This window comes from Maniola jurtina, chromosome 6 (genome assembly GCF_905333055.1).
Source record: "Maniola jurtina chromosome 6, ilManJurt1.1, whole genome shotgun sequence".
NCBI lineage: Eukaryota > Metazoa > Arthropoda > Insecta > Lepidoptera > Nymphalidae > Maniola > Maniola jurtina.
The window spans coordinates 8568859-8586739 of NC_060034.1; the positions used below are offsets into that span (position 1 = coordinate 8568859).

General features: G+C 35.7%; 1 protein-coding gene and 1 long non-coding RNA gene across 2 annotated transcripts in view; both read left to right on the forward strand.

Moving 5' to 3' along the window:
• The window catches only part of LOC123866168 (paired mesoderm homeobox protein 2B-like), a 34099-nt gene that overhangs the window by 9436 nt on the left and 6782 nt on the right, over positions 1-17881 (forward strand). The window lies entirely within an intron of this gene.
• On the forward strand, positions 60-14927 carry LOC123866175. Its single transcript, XR_006796150.1, has 3 exons — positions 60-70; positions 2830-2834; positions 14839-14927. It is a non-coding gene; the product is annotated as an uncharacterized LOC123866175 (long non-coding RNA).

The following is a 17881-nucleotide window of genomic DNA, read 5'->3' on the forward strand; positions in this document are numbered from 1 at the left end:
TTGAAAATTTATAGGCTATAACCTTCTTAGATAATCCTTCTTTCTATTAGTGAAAACCGTATGAAAATCCGTACAGTGTAGTTTCTGAGACAAACCAGAACAACCACGAACTCAGCGCGGCGGGGAATTTTAATCTAGGTACTAGGTACAATTTATAAAAAAATGTTTATAATATTATTATGCAACGATAGTCATAGTAGTAATAAAATATATTAAAACGGATGTCACAGCAAAAGAAATCTTAGCGACTTTACAGTAAAAGCTTCAGTGTCGAAATCTTGTAAAAAGTTTTTAACTAAGTAGGTACGTTTTTAAATTAAAAACCGTGCATACCTACCTACTTTCGTTTGCATATGAACACCTATCCATTATTATTTATGTTTAGAGCTACCTGCGTTGATTTTTAAAACAGTAGCAAGCGTGACAACGTTCATTGATTTAATGGAGTAAAGTAATCAAAATATTTCGGGATCCCGCTGGGTGGCGAAAAAAAAAGCAGCTTTTTCGCTCTGTCCGTCACTGCATTTCCACAGTCCAATTAGTGTCCGGTAATTCGGCTGCGGCTGACGGTGCCTTGCCAAAAAAACGTAGCAGACACGGTTAGCTGTTAATTTCATAATAGGCGGCTCATTTTTATGTAAGGCGGTGCTGGTTGCGACGTTCGGTCTTGCTCCTATTGAATATTTAATACGGCAGAATCGGGTGAGTGGAGCGAGAACTGATCACGTCTCGCCGCAAGCGACCCGCTGGTGACTCCGTACTAATCTCATATTCTGCATGACGACGCCCGAGACGGGATATTCTTTTTCATAAACATTCTTATGATTGTGACTAGAATTGCGTTTAGAAAATATGTGTATATAATATACTAAATAGTTTTATTTTATCAAAAATTCTGATAATCTATCTATGCCTACTAAAAATAAAATTGAAGTGCCGTGTCTGTTTGAACGGGCTAATCTTCGGAATGGTGAAACCTATTATATTTTGACGGGACTTTTACAGACAAGTAGATGATTAACCAAGGAGTAACATAGGGTACTTTTTTAACTGACTTTGAAAAATGGCGGAGTTGTGTTTTTCTACCTTTATTCACTGATATCTTCGAGATTTCTGAACAGATTTGCGTATTTTTTTTTAATCGATAAAAGAGCCTTGCGTCATTGTTCCATAAAAAATTTGGATTCGAACTCCTCAATCCTGATGCTGCAGGGGATCTGACCAGTCCACGCGTGTGAAGCTGCTGGCATCATCTAGTACTTACATAATTTTGTAGTCTTATTTGTTGCTTTATATTCCTATTTTCGGTCTATCTTCCCGGGGGCGCCTCATACGATACGTCTTTTTTTGTACGCGGTCTCCAGTCTAAAATTTTCCGGCTCCCGTGGGTATAAGTGGGTGGTTGATTTATGATTGGAATGCACAAGGAATATTCGCATATTACTCGTAAAATGTTTTAAATGGCAGTAAAATCTGCTTCGAAATCAACTAATAATTTAGGAAAATCTAAACAAATTTTATATATATATATATATATATATATAAGAGATATGAAAAAAAGCAAATGAGTACACCACAAGTATACAATGTACAATGGAAAAACAATAGCAAAGGTACGTAGCCGCTTCCCCTGCTCATTACGTTAAAAAGTATCGGAATGGCAGGCAGCCGCCATAAATTTCGCGGGCGGTCGCGTATTTCAGCCCCGCGCGACTCCCGATAATTAAAACTCGACTGGAAAATGCGAATTCACATATTACAATTAAAATTGGGTGTACACGACCCGTGGTAAATACAGTATTCATTGTAGAGTGCAAACAAATGTACTGGTAATTAAATTATTTTGATGTACGGTATGCTTCCTGATTGTCGGTAGGTACATGTGTAAAGCATTTCGTTTTATACAAATTATTTTTCTTGTTTTCTTTTTAAATTTAAATTTATCTTGGTATACATGAATCAATATAAGTTATTGTAACGCTGATAAGGAATATGCTTGATTCTTACCGTCCCGCTCTTCGACCGTCTGAGCGCTTAACACAATTTAATTTTTTAATCATTTAGTTTATCTTTTTTCAAGGTTTTGTAATAACTAGAAAAAATATTTTATTTAGGTACCTAGGTACTTAGACATCATCATAATATATATTGTTGATTGAAACGCATCAAGGAAGCGAAGCTTAAGTACCTACTTAACCCTAAGACCTCGTGAAACGAGGTCCATTATTATGTTCGATATGTATAATAATATACAATAAGTATTATGTAAGAAACATTTTGATTCCCAGTCAAAGTGATTGCTAATGGTCAACCATTTTACAGAAAACCTTATCAGAAAACGTTAACATTACGAAAAAGTAAATATAACGAGGCGTCCTAACACAACACGCGGATCCTCAAATTCATCAAAGGCGGTTCGCAAACATTCGCTGGGAGCTCTAAGCAAACGCACAATTTTCTATCTGGCCTGCAATAAAAGCCCACCTGCTACCGTAGAGCAAAAGGAATCGTATGAAAAATGACCAGCTGTTTCATAATACACGTATTTTTCCGTACCCACGTTGTCATAGGGAAAGAGCAATTTAATCCATCACACCGTTGCACGGCACCGTCCGAGCCGATAAATTCTATATAATTGCGGACGATTTTGGTTTTATTGTTATCCACGAATGGTGAGAGAGATTAGTTCGTGAATAGGTATACCGAATACAAAAGCAGATTTTTTGAAAATTCCAAGGTCCGCGACAGGTTGAAATGACAATCGGGCTATGAGGCGGGAGGACGCCCCGCACACCCGCACAGCAACCGCGTTAGCCCGATGCGGGTGAGCGCCGGTGAAGTACCTCCCTGATTGCCAGTTCTACCTGTCGCGTACTATACATATAAAGACGGACTTATAATTTCTAATCAATTTATATATTTTAATTGTAGAAATTCTTACTAATATTATAAATAAGAAAGTGTGTCTCTCTGCCTGCTACTTTTCACAGCTAAATATCTAAACCGATCTTGGCTAATACTGGCCTATAGCTTGCATCTTGCATGCTGGAGGTGGACATTAGATACTTTTTAGAACTTCCGGAATCCACGCGGACTGTGTATAAGAATAATCATAAAAGTTTCATTTTTACATTAAACTGTATAGGATAGGTTATCTAAACCTCATTTTTTTGTACGTTTCTTTTCTATGTTTAACCAAGGAATAGCCCCTCATCACTTATTTATAAAGTTTTGGTCAGTAAAATATGACATGAGGCTATGCAATAAAGATTGACGCGGCGGCCTATGGGAGAACCACAAAATGTCAATCCAGGTCTTAGATCTTGCGCTCACCGCTCTCTCAGGGGATCTCCGTAGACTGCAATTCAGAGATCCATATCTTCAAAAACAAGTTAATTCAATTTGGTTCTATTTTACTTATAGCTTTTAGTTTTTAATCTCTATACCTGTAGGTAGTAGTTGATGATTCTATAAGTCTACATTGTTTAAAGATGTGTCAGTTTCTAAAACCACTGAAACGGTTTTTTGTTTATTTCTATTTCGTAAGTTTTATATGTATACGAGTAGGTAGATGAAACATGTATACTTTCATACCTAGTCGGGGCAATTTAGTAGCTACTTACTAGATTTAGGCTTTTTAATATCCCGTGGGATTTTGATTTTCCCGGATAAAAAGTAGTCTATATCTTTATGTTAAAACAGAGTATAATCTATCTCCATTCAAAGTTTCTCGAGCTGTCGTGTTCGGAAAACAAAATGTTTAAGTTTTTCTAGAATGATCACTGAAAGTATAATAGGTATAGTGATAGTCGAGTGAACTAACTAACTTCCGTGCAGGAATTTTCATTCTCTATGGGGTTCAGTTGGTAGAGACGACCTCGTCTAGATTCAGCATTCAACTTTTGTATGTCAGCCAGTAAGAGATTGCTAAATAAAATTATAATAAAAAGTAAGTACATAAAAGCGGCCTTGTCAAGTGGTAACTTGTACAGTTTAAATGGAAAATCAGACATCAGCGATGCCCCTTCACAATAATTCGGCGCGCAGGTGGCACGCGCTCGAGCACGCGACCGCCACGCGTTCCGCGCGCCGCGTGATTAGACGCACTTGCCACTCGCTGTATACCAAGCTGAGGATATAATCATTATGGTTATTGTTTGTTTGAAATGCATTACTCGGAAAAATTATTGTTATTGATATTTTTAAAAACTTTTTATTAGTTTCGATCGTTCGTATGTCGTCATTGTATCGAAATTGGTAAATGATTTTTTGGCTACTTACTTCAAATTTTCCGAGTAAATTGAAAGTTGCCGAAACTTACGTAATTTGGATGAAAATAGATGATTGTGTACCGTTGAGCTTCTCTGCTTCAGCCACTGCACAGGTTCAAGGTCGGAGATCTTTTTTGTCACCAACTAGCTTCAGTTACCATCTTTTCTGTCTGTTCCTTAGCTTATTCCTGATTACCTAGGCAATAACTGGTAATCCTTTGCGGGAGATAATACTCAAGCGTTACAAAATGGTTTGATTGTGTTGCCAAGTTGCCCTAATGAAACTAGGGCTGTAGTTAATCGCGTTGATTGCGGTTCACGCAGCTAAGCAATCACTTAGAGCGGCCTCGGTGATTCCAGGGACTGTCGTTGGGAGATATTATGTATAACTTTTGGAGGGGATCACAATTTACCTATCTGTTTTTTCTATTACCTACTTAATACAACTCCAGATAATATAACACACTGCCCTTTGTATACTTTAAACACCGACAGAGAAGGCACAGCTTAAATCTGTGAGAACTAAAAAATAATTATTTTTTGAAAACTAGCTCACCTGTTCCGGCTTTGTTTACATACTCCTTCATTTTAGACGGTGCACCCAAATAGCAATATTCTCGATAGTACCTACTTGAAAATTGACGGACTTTCATACAAAATTATAACCCTAATTTAACTTTCTTAGGGTAGGAATTTACGCTACGCTTGTATGTGAAGCACATACGGGTAGCAACACTGATGACTACATAAATATTAGGTAGATTTTTTGTACGTACTTACTTTCCTTTTGACACCTTCGAGCGTGCTTCAAAAAATGGTGGCTCGTTGACACGGTTGGCTTCAGCTAAGTAATTTTACTTAGTTGACCTGCCCTGGTAGAATTTGTAGGTAAACCCGTTTCTAATGGGGGTTTAGGTAATCCAGAAAATTTACATGCAAAATCTCAAGTTTCTAGATCCAGTGGTTTAAGCTGTAGGTACATTGATATGTCAGTCATTCAATTTCATCCCAACTAGCACACAAGCGGTAATGGATGTGAATCTCTTGAGCCACAAGCAAATAAATCCATCAAAAGTACCAAGTAGGATAAATTAACGACAATGTCAAAATTTGGCGGGACTAATCGCAAAGGGCGTGACATTCGATATGGCAGCTAGTACATGTATTATCTGTGCATCGTGGGAAGTGGCGATCGCTCGCGCGATTAGGCCGCGCGCCGTGACCTGCCTCTCCCACGGGAGAGTGTCTAGATCAAACATTCCTGTTAATTGATTAGCATCATTTCACACGACTATATCGTTTAAACTTGCCCTTAGCTGAGACTTTGAGCTCGATAACTTGATTTTACTTGCTATCTGAACTTTTAGTTGTAACGATGTGAAAACCCAACAAACTACTAAACTAAAACTAACAACACCTACTTACTTTATATATATGATATATCATTATCAGATTTGTCCTTGAATAGAGTAATAATAAATTAAAAGGATACATTATGGATACAGAAGCATAGAAACAACTTATGAAAAAGTCCTAACACGACTAGCTGGACTTTTCTATCATATGCCATTATTAAGAGATCCAGTGCCCACCTTTCATCTCTATCATCAGGTTCATGTTATTATTTTTTTGAAAAAGACTCATGAAAACAAAGCAAATTTTTATGAATTCGATTATCCTGCTGTATGCTATGAAATAGTTCCAATGTGCAACTCGCACCTCCATCACGCTACCATCATAATCACTTATTGTCATCTAAATCACACGTGTCTGCAACTCCATTGGGCAATTACTTATTGGAAGAAGTTGAAAAATTGTTATCAATTCCGAATACAAAAAAGTCAAACTAATAAAACGCTTTTGAAAAGTATGTAAATAAAATAAATAATTGATGTAGGTTTTCCCTCAAATAACAATATGCTAAGATTTAAAACCTTACATACCACTTTACATACCAGGCGATATTTATTTTTAAGTTTTTTTGATAACAACAAAAGCTCTCTATCATGGAATGCAATAAGTATCATTTTTGCATATATTTTCATTAGCTAGCACAGTGAAGAAGGGCTGCAAATCCTTGTAAGCACTTAAGGTGATTAAAAACTGGCGTGAGATGGCATTATCTAGTGGAATCACTACATCTCTAGGGTCTCGACGACCGACGCTACTCTAGAATATACCTAACCCAATATAATATTTTCTTTGATGATTCTAAGTTTAAGGAACCTAAAAATAAAAACAAAATAGGCATCCGTGAAGAGATAACAGACCGTCACACATCCGCTACTGAATACTATTAGGTAACTACCTACTTACTAATTCAGTATTGATAAGAGTATGGATATAAATATAAATACTTAACAAAAGCAATTTTTCCCATCGATATACCTATTTTATATAACAGCACGTGACGTCAGAGCTCTTACGCAATTATTTTTCATTTAGCTCGCGACTTGTTTTGTCCCTGGAGACGCCATGGGATCAAGTGCCCCCATGAAATGAAACTACAATTTGAATGTGAGAAACGGTTCGCGGTGTGTAGGGACTACTTATTGGCATGTGTCTAGGGGTTTGTAATTATTGTAGTTTTCACACGACTACAGAAAATGATACAATATTTCATAAATTGTGTTTCTTCCATTCCCACGCTCTGTCGCGCCATCGAAAAATCTACTAAGTAGGTACTAAGTAAGTGTCTGTTTGCTAATCTATCAAAAATATTTTTTATAGACTTGCGTTCGTCAACAATATCAATTAAGTATTTTTTTTTTTTTTTACTTAAAATTACTTACTATTTTTTAATATCTTTAGATATACACACAAATATCTATTACATTGAAATTAAGATAAAAAACAAACTTAAATATAAGATAAACTAAAATCTAAATTAACATTAAACTTTTAGAGCCAGTAAACAAAAAATCCTTTTCATTCTGAAAGGAATACAAATCAAAATCATCATCCAAACTACTGGAAGGAGGCGAGGTTTTTTATAAGTTTTTCTAAAAGGCTGCCATAATTACTTAAATTCCCATATACACGCAATTATATTGAATTTAAAATGTTTTTTATTTTATTCGCAGTATATCCTTAAAAAAATACTTATTTCCAGTTTGAAAACCAGATGAACATGAAAATTACTTACTATTTATACTTATAAAATTTTACAATATTACTAATCCTGTCTCGTTGATACATCAAAATATTAAAAATAGTTTAGCTATTATTTTTATATTTTTATTCTATCTATAAAAGAGCAACCTCATGTTGCTCATTGAATTTAGGGCCGATTTTGCAGGGGGAGCATAGGAGAGCCGTCAGAAACTATCATAAGGGCGAAATATATGGATATCATAACTGAATCGCCATTCCTAAACGCAGAGGAGGGTTAGACTATTGTTTGTTTCGTATGATAGAGTACCTATCTTTTTCTGCGTGATATTTCTGACTACTGAGATACTAAATCGGTGGGTTCCCAGATTCTTCCGCATACAATTCGACTACGAAAACAGATTTTGACTCTTGGTTTTACAACTGCTATTTTATCAGATGATCGTGATAATAACTGGAGCCAAGGGTTTAACGTGCCTATGGTACACAAAGGCAAACATTTTTCGGAAGTCATCGACTAGGGTCCACTGTCCATGCCTTATATAACCATAATATAGAACTACCAGCCAAATGTAGTATTGTAGCTACTCGTAGCAGGAGTCTCTGATACGGAAAATAATGAGGTGTCTTTTTGTTCAATCTATCACACTTATAATATTATAAAGGCGAAAGTTTGTGTGTAGGTATGTATGTGTGTGTGTATGTTTGTTACTCTTTCATGCAAAAAGTACTCCACGGATTTGGCTGTTTGGAATGAAAATAGACTATACCTTGGACTAACACATAGTCTACTTTTTATCCCGAAAATCAAAGAGTTCTAACGGGATTTTGAAAAACCTAAATCCACGTGGACGAAGTCGCGGGCATCAGCTAGTATGTATATTGTATAATGTACCTTTATATATATTAGTACTAATATTGTAAAAAGGAAAGATTTCTTTGTTTATTGGTATGACTACTGAACTGGTTTTATAAAGCTATCAGCTACTTTTTTATACAAGCTCAAAATAATTCAAGAGTTGACAAATACAAGGATTGACAGGGTCACTTGGTAGAGAAATCTTATAGAGATAATAAGAGTTTCTCTGTCTATTTTTGCCCACTTTTTTCGTTTTACTTTTACTTTTATTAATTTTTGGTACAAATAAAAAAAAATAGTGATCGTTATAAAAATCCCAATTATAATAACACTTGTGTGATTTGCGCTCACCACGTGTCATTTAGCACGAGAGAAAGTGGCGTATAGTAACTGAGTTATTTCTGATTTATCCCTTGCATTTATCATCGTGGCTCGCGACTCATTTACTGCTCACTCCGTTCATACACTGAGGGAACTCTATCAAAATATGGGATAGCCATCTGTCTGGATTATTTGAGTGTTATTATAATATTGATAAAATGTGCCCGTGTTTGGATAGGATCTAGATGTTGTGAAATACCTATTCGAATTGAACAAATGTTTTATTTTATTTTACCATGTTATAATTTTCGATTAGGTACAGTTAATCTATATAAATGAATTTTCGTATGTATATAATTATAGAGACTAGGTAAATTACATCTGGCGCCTCGCCTAGTTTCTTTTTGTTATATTACCTACCTACTATGTTATAGGTACATATATTTCCTTATATAAAACATTGACGCAATATATCAAAACCATAAATCTGGAACATTTATGTCAAAGCCATATGTTCCTCAATCTAAAGTCAAAGCATTTATTCAAAATAGGTACCTACCTTTTAGCACTGTTCAATTGTTTAATTAGTAAGATAAATGATATAGTAATAATTAATTACGTAAACTTAAAACTAAGCTACCTATGAGGATTCCAAATACGCCCGGTCTGAGAAGAAGCACAATTATCTTACTTTTCCTTAGTATTATCTTAATTTTTAAGCACTTCAAAGGACATGGTTATTTGGAATAAACTATCATAATAAAATTATGAGTAAAAACCCGGATTTGTCTCAACTCACAATACTGATTTTAATACCTAACCGACCCGAATTCATTGCTCATGAGTTTAGTTCCAAGCTAACAAGTTAACTCAATAAATCAATCTACACAACTGGCACTTCCCTACACAAGGCTCGATTAAAAATGGTGCAGATTTGAATCGATTTTGATAGATCACCATGACCGGCGCGAAATGAGCCCTAGTCCGTAAGAGACAACTAACTAATCAGTAATCTAAACGACACGTGACACTACAAATAAGCGATAGTGATCGGCAGATGTTACACTTAAATAAAAATTTTAGTGTTACATAATCCTCGCAGTTCTCCATGTAATTTTATACCTATTTATCTAGTTTATTTTCTTATTCTTTGTTTTTGATTTCTGCCAAACCCAAATGGCAGTCAAGACTGTTTAGTTAAATCTAACTGGCTTTGTCTCAGCCATGAATAAATAGGTAAACCTAACGGTTACCGGTTAAAACTAGATGTAACCGCCCGCTTTTCTGGTTTTAGCCATAATGTATAGGTAGGTACATTAGGTATCTATATTTACCTACCTACGTTCTATCATAACGAATTTTGAAATACAGCAAACAAAATGTATTCTAAAATGAATAAAATATCACCGAATTATGTGCGTTCTAAGCAATTGAATATCACTTGCTGTAACGGTGAAGGAAATCATTGTGAGGAAGCCTGCATGCCGGAAAGTATCCCATAATGCTCACAAAGGTACCTATGTGAAGTCTGTCAAATCGTACTTGGCCAGCGTGGTTAATTAATGCCCAAACACTTTTCATTCTGGGAGACGACCGGTGCTCAATAGTGAGCCAGTCAAGGGTTGATGAACAAAAAATAAGAAAATAATGATGCCGATGACAGTTTTTTCAGTGATTTAAACATATTTCTTTATAAAAGCATGCAAGGGCTACTCGGGTCGAAAGGTAATGGAGCGAACACTATCATTGGGGGCGCATCTGTCGTGCGCTTTACGATTTTTTGTACAGTGGCTAGATCATGCGCTGGATCATTTGGATCATTAAAATTCATTGACGATTTATAGCAAGTTACTATGATGTATTCTGTGATACTTACCTACTTGTACCTACGTTTAGATATATTTTAAAATTATTTTCTAATTATAGGAATTAATTAATAAGTTTGCATAGAGTATAATAGTTGATACTTATAGAGATTAATTTGTGATTTTTTTGGAATAAAACGCTACCCGGTAATAGTTGGGTTAGGTAGGGATAGTAAAAGTGCATACCTAAGTACATTAATAAGTACCTATGTACAAGGTGCATATTTTATAACATGAATTTCTACCAGAAAAGTAGCGCTTGATAAATAAAATTAATAGTTAATTTATATCAAAATAATATTATCTAACTGCCCCAAGCTTACACCGATCGCTGCGCGGAAACCTGTATCACTTGAATGTATTTGAATGTTAAATCAAATTCATTGGAAGTTGGAAATGTTCAAGTTCACAGATATCCTGCACCTATTCTTGGTTAAATAATAATGATTCGTTTTACCAATTCTCCACGCATAGTTAATGAGCGATTCAATAGAGTTCAATTAAATAACATGAGTAACGTCACGGCACCTGTCACTCGCCATCCTCACTAAACACCATCGAATAGCGTCGACAGACGGACTAAATAAACTATGCATTCATCTCTTTATTATGATGTGTTAATCCTGGATTATCAGTAAATGTTAACACATGTTACCAGTTAGTAAAAAACACGATCATCTAAAAATGACTTATCATTTTGTCTCGCTTCAAATTGCAATCGTTTTTATGACGCTCAAATTAAGATCGGTTTTTGTGATAAGCAATGATGGCTCCATTATTAGGGGTAGCTAATATTATTCCGGGGCGTTCAGTGTTGCCTTTTCATCCGCTAAGTATAAACAGGGGGTGTGTTTGGCGCTTGATCGCTCGGCCTCGGCGATTGATTAACTTTGTACTTGCTATTATGGGGTAAATAACATGATTAAATTAAAATAACTGTTAGGTTCCGAAACACATTTAATAACTATCTGTATTTTAATTTAGAATCTAAGATTATGATACCTAAAACATATTTTTTAATTATTTATTTTAATAGAGGATAAGTAGGTACATATCTGATTTTCACATGATTTGGCGGTAAAAGTTTTATATCACTACCCAATACCCATATTGGGAATGCGAAAGTGTGATTGGTTGTTAGTTTGTCTTCCAATCACGTCGTAACGGAGCAACGTATAAGTGTGTTTTTTCGTACGGTAATTAAAGACCTCATCCAGCCACTTCCTGCCAGCCTGGCCTTAGGCTGAATGAGCAAGGCTGAGGACCGGGTGTGGTGGCGCTCTATAGGGAAGGCCTAATCTATGTCCAACAGTAGACATCCACAGGCTGATGATGATGATGATGATAATGACGAATTAAAGACCTGAATAGTGAGTAGGATAGGATAGGTACTTTTTACCCCGAAAATCATAGATTTCCCACAGGAATTTTAAAAATCTTAGTCCACGTGAACGAAATCGCGGGCATCAGCTAGTCGTAGATATTAATAACCCATGGTACATGTGTACTGAAAGAAATGATATTTTGCGCAAAGTAGCTCGGCTCCTTAGCGCGATAATGCGAAAGGATACCTATAGCTCATATTTTGCGCAAAGAATCAGTCCGGCTGTTTAACGCGGCAAGGCAGTCAGCACCATTCCATGAGAGCATGATTTGTACGGTAAGCCATAAGTTTTATTGAAACGTTTTCAAAAACACATAAGTAAATAGGTATGTGTTCATAGCTGTCTTATTACAAAAATTGTAGGTACAAACATAAAAGGCTCTATCTTATCCCATTCTGTGAACGAGTTTAAAAGTCCGCTTAATCCGTGCCTATAATTTTTTTGTACTAAAACCATTAAATGCCCAACTTATCTCCAGTTGCAGCGTCAAAAACAATTTTTCCTGGTATTTTTTGATAAAATCCGTAAAAGTTGGTTAGACTTTCACCGGGCAGTATAGATATGGGATCAAAGTGGCATAGCCCGGGGCCTGTGCTGTCGGTAGAGTCAATATTTGCGCTCCGTCCTGGCTAATGAATACAATTAGATCATTCCGCGCGGCCTCACGTTTTTCATATGCCCTGCTAAAACCCCTCTGACGTGTCGAAGGAGATTTTTTAACGCGTGTAAACATGACTGCGGTTTTGGAAAATTTTCTCGGATTTATGAAATAGTTTTTTATCTTATTATATATAACATAGGTAGGACTTACTTAATAATTATTACAAAGTTTGATCATTTAATTTTCATTTAGAAAACGTTTAACGCATTTTCATTGAAGGTTTCTGGAGCCAGGGCACGGTCTTGTATTTTCAGTTAAATACAGTGAAATAAATCCATACTTCGATATTAATATTATAATTGCTAAATCGTGTCTGTCTGCCTGTTTTTGCCTGCTAGATTTTCACGCCCAGCCGTATATCCAAGGACAAAATTTAGTAGATATAGAGATAGTTTGCATCCCAGGGATGAAATAAGCTACTTTTGGTCCCGTAAAATCAAAAAGTACCCAGTATAAAAAAAAATTTAATCCAAACGGTCCAGCTGCAGGAATCATCTACTTGGTACAGAAATAGCTTGCACCCTGGAGACGGACATAAAACTAGATACTTTTTATCCAGGAAATACAAAGATGTTTCACGGAAAAAATCTTAATCAAAGTGGCAAAGTCGCGGACTTCATTGCACTGGTAAAATACTAATTTTATTATTTCTAGCCATTGCTCAAGAGAAATATTTATTTTAATAGGTAAGTAGATACCTGTAAATATAACTATTTAAAAACGCAGGATACATCAATCGCCAAAAGAATATCTAGGTCGTGTATACTTTATTGAAATATTCACGGACTTGGCTACCTAGTACTTCTTATTCAAATAAACGCACGCGGTTGAAAAACGTTCTTCATGAAAGACAACTTACGCCTAGTTTTCAATTATAACTCGCGACAAGAAAATTACAAAATAGCTCAAGGACTATATAGTAATATTTAACTCCAATGTGTAGATAAAGAAATGTGTTTGTAATGCCTTTTGATCCAGCTGTTTGTCAAAAACTCTAGACAAATATTTTTGAAAAGAAAGTAACCATTGATGTAGGAGGAATTTTTTACCTAATTATTTATTCTGTGAATATAAAACACCAGAAGATAGCAGATAGCAACTTTGGCTTTTATTAATAGTGATAACATTTACGTTTTATAACGTTTTTAATATTTGAAGGAAAGGCTGAAAGATGAATTAGCTGCAGCGTTTAGAACAACACACAACTGAATACATTAACCGTTGTTTGGTGTTTGCTCGCCAGGGCGCGCCACATGGCGATGTTACTGTTTATTTTAATACTCAGCTATTGTTGCTCGCCGCTCGCTGTTTGCGGAGGGAGCCGTGTTAAACTACCCTTGCGGATTTGTTTAAGGTGTCTGTTAGACTGTTAGCTTAATATTTCGACCATTCTAAATCCCTCAAGCCAGGGACAGACGCCTTACGTTATTTACTTACTAGATTTGCTAGGTATATTTTTATAGCTTAATTTTTATAAAGATAATAATGGATAGCCTATGAATAGCTGACCCGCCCTAGTTTCGCTCGAGTTGAATTACATACCTACGTGTTTTTCTGTTAAATAACCAAAACCGAAAATACCATGAATACAATACAATGGATGTATAATTTTTCATGGATAAAGCGACGAATTTTCATAAAAAAATTGTCTCATAAATTATGACCGTAAGTGAATGAGCTTTTTAGTAAAGAATTGAAACTAAGTTAACATATTATCATACTTATAAAATTATTTACTTAGTAATCGCAAAATTTAACATGTAAAAGAAAAACTGTCAATCAACGTGTACATGTATGTTTTCTAAGACATGATTTTCAGCATGTCCACCCGAGCGAAGTCGGGGCGGGTCAGCTAGTAGGTAATAATGTAATCAATAGTACAAAATCATTGCCTCCAATTAGAAGGGTCTCTTATCTATCTCGTCATCTGGAGCGTGTAGGTCAGAGGTGGCATCTGCAGAGTGCATCTCCCGTTTAATTACATTTGCACCCCCCTCCCCTCTCTTCGCCCCGTTCCCTGCAATTCGGTTCATTTGCAAAGTGCATTTCGATGCTGCCCGATTGTCCCAACCCCGTGCTTAATTGCCCACTGTCTGTATGTTATTTATTATTGAAGTTTGTTCGATTTTCCAATGATGCAACATTTTTATTTATTGTATAAAGTATAATCTATTAAAAGGTTAACAAACCTTTTCCCGCGGAAACGCGTAGTACAAATGAAACTTTGAAACAAGTGAAAAATCAAACTCTAGCATGTCTTAAGCACCCGTCACAGGAACCCGTTGTGTCCACAACCGGTTTTGTTTTCTTAAACGCGTATCTATCGATCTATTGCTGCGTTGAATACATGAACAGATTGCGTGAGGAACTGTTTATTTTCCCGAAATAAAAGTAGCCTGTGTCACTCTCCAGGTCCATAACTATATAGATGCAAAAATACGCCGCTCCGTTGCTCCGTTGTGTCGTGTTTAAGGAAGGAAGGAAGAACGCATTTATAATAGTACCTATAGGTAGTGATTCATGCTATATTATGTCGCATAGTGTAACTCTTATCGATGTTAAGTCAAAGATCAAAGAAGATAATGTTCTTTCGAATTGGGCGGACTGAAACGAGTATGATCGCTGAAACTCGCCTCAATATTTACATTATAAGCACGCAACGCATTCAATAAACATCGCAACAAATTCCGACAAACACATCGGCGGACGTTTATTTGCGTCGATGCCACGCTCGACTTCTCTCCGACTTCGCATTCCGCACGACGTCGTATCGGTACTCATTTGTATTTGCGGCGGTTCCGTATTATTTGTTTGTTTGCGGATGCCGCATACGTTGTGGAGCTTTGATTTTTTCCAATTCGGAAATAATGCGGAAGGCGTGGAGCCCGGGGCGATCGCGAGCGCCAATCAAGCGAGTCTCTGTTCGTTAGTCGCCGGCGCTAGCGAGACTTGTCGCTTGGTTAACCCGGGCACGTACGTGGGACCTTTACGCTCGGAAGCACTGATTTTCTCTTACATTCCAGCAAATTGTACTTGTGTCAATTTTTTGATTATCTGTACTGTAATAAAATACTTTTTATCTCTTTTCGTAATATTTTAAAATAGATAAACGGGATACCTCCGTGAGATATTTTTTGATGTCCTCATTAACTAAAATCTTGTTATTATGTTGCTAAGCAGTAATAACAATTGTTTAACAATTGTCTTAGGGATCCCTAACGGTAGATACTCTTATAAATTCTGACGTACTCTCAAATCACAATTCCGATATTTAAATAAGTAGATGGTCTAGGGGCACCTACCTACTATTAACCACAACGTAAGTAGTTTTCTAATTTTGCTTAATTTTCTTTTCAAATAATATTATTTTACCTAATAAAGTTTTTAAAAAAAAGTTTTTTTTAAAATAGACTTTATCAATAACTAAATCTCTGTATGTAGAAAGGTAATGCAAAAATAGGCCAAGTGCGAGTCAGACTTACACACGAAGGGTTCTGTATGCATCGTACAAGAAATAAAACTTATTTTTTTAATTTTCAAGACAGCCATTTTAAATTTATTATTTTTTGTTATAGTGGAAATACAAATACACATTCAGTGAAAATTTAAACTCTCTGACTATTACGGTACATGAGATACAGCCCGCTGACAGACAGACAGACGGACGGACGGAAGTACCGACAGCGGAGGCTTAGTAATAGGGTTCCGCTGGCACCCTTCAGATATGGAACCCTAAAAATGGCGTAGCGCAGCCTATAACTTGGCTTTATAACCATTATAACTGAGAATATCATCAAAGATTTGTATTACTATTAACTCATAGTCATAAGCGTCATGACCGCACTAAATGCAGAAATGCCAAGATGTCATTTAAGTTATGATAGGACAAGAGCAAAATATAAGTAGGTGTGAATTATACAGGGTGTTTGTAGGAACTAGGTACCTACTTACGATCATGTCAAACACTACAATTATTTTAGGCGTAAGTATAAAGAATAATAATAGGCATTACACGTTTGAATGAACAAGCGCGTAAGAACTAAGAAGGGCCTTCTTAAAAATCCAAACTAAGGTGAATCCTAACATATTACAGTAAAAAAGATGTATGAAATCATAAGGGTATGTCAATTTCGAAGTTTTACCAGCATTCACTCAGTAAATCTAAGGTTTTACCACTCAAAGATACGCAAAAGTTGGAACAATAAGTAAATTAAATAAAAAAAGATTCTGACGAATTGAGAACCTCCTCCTTTTTTTGAAGTCGGTTAAAAACATTTGAGCGCCCTCACCTCTGTCTTGTTTTGGGTAAAACGCGAAAGATTTCAGACTTTTACCACCAAGACTTGATAAATATTTATTATTTGGTTTTACTGGAAAATCTTATGATTTAGCTACCGTAGTTTGAGTTTTCAGTATAACAGATAACATTTAAGTACATTAAACAAAATATACGATGACTCGTGTTTGATGACCCTGTACAAAAACCAAGTCATGTATATAGTTTCTAGTGATGATGTCCGATGACACACAAGCGACCTTGGCCTTCAATGCAGCATTAAATCTTTCATACTCCTGTCATATTTCGCATGTGTCTAGTCAATTAATATATGGAAATTAATCATTATTTTAAGGGCCATACGTTTTGATAGACTTTAGTTGTGTTTATTTGGATAAATGTGGGAGCATTATCTGACATTGCCATATGCGAATATACCATTTTCTATAAATTTAATTAATGTCAATTGTCAGCCCATCGCATTACGAGTATTATTCTATGCACGCCCTTACCATTCCGTGACTTAAAGCACTGAGAAATATAACAGAGACAAAGTGACTAGACATTTAAAAACTTAATTACGAGGATTTCATAACAAAAAAAAAAAAAATTATTTTGTAAGTAGGTTGTTTAAATTAATAACCGAAATTAACAAAGGATCATAAAAATTCAGTACTAACCTATCATAATGAAATTATGTTACGATACAAATGTAAACAATTATAGGTAGATTCACTATACCTACCGTACCTACTTCGATGCGGGATATTTGGCTTTAACGACACGCTAAATAAATAGATGCCAAAATACATGAAATACTTCAAAATTAATTTAAGGAAATGTCAAAATAGTCACCGATCATAATTTGATATAGAAAAGACAACATTGATTGCACTTGTGGTAACACCGGTGGCCATATTTAGGTACGGCAAATCATTTCAGACAGGAGTGTAGGCGTTTGAGAGAATATCTTACACGTGTGTGTGCGATAGAGCAATTACAACTAACATCACTGAAATATATTATGAAAACCGTCTCCACACGGCCAAGTTTGAGCATAGTGACGAATTGCCTCTGAAACTAATAAAACATTATGTTAGAATTGTTTCTAGAGAAGTAGAGTTCATTAACG